Here is a 3,112-nt window from a genome sequence, read left to right on the forward strand (position 1 = left end):
CTGGTGATGTAACTAGGGGATGGGAAACAGAATTTTCATGCTTCTTCATGGTGACCTCGAAGGTGCTGCTGAATTGTGGGCAGATAAGTACATCGCAATATACACAGAATAAAGTTGTCCTCTGAAGCTACGGATCAACTGCCTCTTGTATAGCCTGCAATGCAGCAGGAGGAATTCTCTGCCCAACTGAAGAGGAATTAGTATGGGCAGAAGTGGAAGGCGATGGTGCAGTAGAAAAAGTGTTATGTTATGTTATGTTACGTTATTGAGATTTGTAGAACACACGCATGCCAGAGGGCATCATGGTACTAAGGAAAGCCTAGACAGCTTAATACCAATATAAGAGGAGCGTTCTAGAATAGTAAGGTTTTTAGTTTCGGCCAGAAGGCAAGATGATCAGCAATCTTATGCATGTCGAGAAAGAGTTAATTCCAAGTCTTTGCTGCCACAATGGAGAAGGCACGACCCCCAGTGCGGTTGCTCCTAAACCGGGGAACCGCTGTCAGGAGAGCAGAATAGAAGTGAAGAGCGCGGGTGGGTATATCGCTTGCAAGTACTCAGCTCCTGTGCCATAGAAGGCCCATTGAACCATACACATAGATTTAAACATAATCAGAACTGCCACAGGGAGCCAATAGAGTTGTCTCAGCAGAGGGGACATGTGAGTACCAAACGTTGGGCGAAGAATAGATCTTTTGCAGCATTTTGGAGGAGATGCAGATGCCTGAGCAGGTACAAAGGCTGTCCTAGAGTGAGTTACAATAATCAACTCCACTTAAGACAAAGGCTGCAACTACAGGCGCCTGAGAGGCACCTCCTCCTCCAATGTCAAGGAGTCAATGATTTTTATCCCAAGATTTCTTACTGACACGACAGGCATAGGAAGTGTCCCAGGGAGGAAGGCCAAAAATCATTGGTCCAAAACGAGTGAGGGGAGGTGGTGCCTAAAACCAGGACCTCTGTTTTACTGGTGTTTAGCTTGAGCCAGTTTGAGGTCATCCAGACTCCTAGCTCTTCCAGGCACTTCCTTAAGCGGGCTACTGTGTCAGACTGAGATAAGTCCAGACGCGCCAGAATCTCGGTATCGTCCACATAGGAATAAAAGCGGAACCCAGGGGACTGAAAGAGAACCAGCAAGAGTCCAATGGACACATTAAACAAAATGGGGGACAGTGCAGAGCCTTAAGGGACCCCACAAAAAATAGAGACGGGGGCACACCGAAAAGGGGGAAGGGATACCGATTGTGAACGGTCGGCCAAGAAGGCAGAGAACCAACTGAGAACCTGGCCTGACAGGCCAGCAGCAGATAACCGAGAGATCAGGGTAGAATGATCAAAGGTGTCAAAAGCCACCGATAGATCTAATAACAGGATGGCTCCGACACCACCCTGATCAACCCGACATACAAGGTCAACCAATACTGAGTTCAGGATGGATTCTGTGCCTCTTCCCAGCCGGAAGCCAGACTGAAACTCGTCAAAGTATTGAGAGGACTCACGGAAAGTCGATAGGAGAGGAGATACCAAATCTTCCAGAACCTTCATGAGAAACGGCAGTAAAGAAATAGGCTGATAGTTGGCAAGTACTTCAGGATCAGATGAGGGCTTTTTCAGCAAAGGAATAACCAGGGCATGTTTGAGTGAGGGGGGATCACACCAGTGGTGAAGGAGAGATTTACAGCAGAGGTGATGTGATCAATCAGGTCGCCAGACGTTTCCTTCATGAGAGCTAATGGTATGGCATCTGCAGGGGAGGCAGACTTTAAGCACTGAATAGCAGAAAGAATATCAGAGTGTGAGAAAACAGGGAAGTTGGACCAAGTCCATATAGCAAGAGGAGGTTCAACATGGATCCTATTTGCTGTGAGGACCCTAGCCTCCTCATTTATGGTATCTCGATAGCTGATATTTTAGTCACAAAAAATGAGGACAGAGAATCACATAGTACCTGGGAACGCGGCAGCGCAGGACGACTAGATATAGGGGTCGAAAATGATTGTACCAAATCAAATAAGGCTTTGGGCTTATTTAAAGTCTCCTGCACCGTGTGGGCAAAATAGGCTTTCTTTGCATTGGTGATGGCTATATGGTATATGCCAAGAGTACTAAGAAAATCAGTTTTAGCTTTGCATTAATACGTTACACGCCATTTCCTCTCGGCTTGTGTACATTGAAGTTTGAGAGCATGCAATTCCGCGGTAAACCAAGGTTCCAAGGGGCAGCATCTTTGTTTGGATAGTTTCATAGGTGCTAGTAGGTCAGCTGTGGCTGTATATGCCTCTTCTAAGGTGAGCAGGGAGCAATTATCTACCTGACCGCAATGAGCCAGCAGGGAGGAGGTAAGCTCATGGTTAATAACCCGTGCCAGCTACGTTTAAAAGCAGCTGGTTTAGGACGGGGAGGAGTCTTGTTTAATGAGACTATCAGGGCCAAAAATCAGGTCTAAAACATTACCAAGTACATGAGTAGGATATGTAACCCTCTGAGGGAGGCCTAGATCTAACATAGGGGCCATAAAGTTAGCCACTTGTCCTGCATTCGGAAAAGTCAAGATCCAATTAAAATCACCAATATCTATCAGTTAAGGATATATAGTCTGAAGTTCAAGTACCAGTGCAGGAAACATAGTACAAAAGCTGCTATCTGTCCCCGGCGGCCAATTGACTAGAAGAACGGAAAGAGTATCATTAGAGGATACTGTAATCCTATACAGGAGGCACTCCATTTTGGAGGAGTGGTGCACAGCACCTTATATTTAGATTTGTAAATCAGGACCACACCACCACCAGGGTGGGAGGACACACAATCTAGATGAGCTACAGCATAATTAGGGGGTAGGGCCTGAACAATGGCCACACCGGAGGAGTCTCTCAACCAAGTGTCAGTGATGAACATGAGCTCAAAAACATTAGCAGATAGGAGATTGTGTCAATTCATGGAATGAGCAACCAACAATTGCACGTTCAATATGCCGCATTTTAAATCAGCATGTTGATTATGCGTTTCTAACATAGCAGGGGACATAGCAAATCCCAAATGCAGTCTAGTATCTTCAGGAGCAAGTGAGAGTAACATAGAACGTTCCCATATATATAGGGGCATAGCAGCACCC

The sequence above is a fragment of the Ambystoma mexicanum genome, chromosome 6q (genome assembly GCF_040938575.1).
Source record: "Ambystoma mexicanum isolate Mex_15411 chromosome 6q, UKY_AmexF1_1, whole genome shotgun sequence".
NCBI lineage: Eukaryota > Metazoa > Chordata > Amphibia > Caudata > Ambystomatidae > Ambystoma > Ambystoma mexicanum.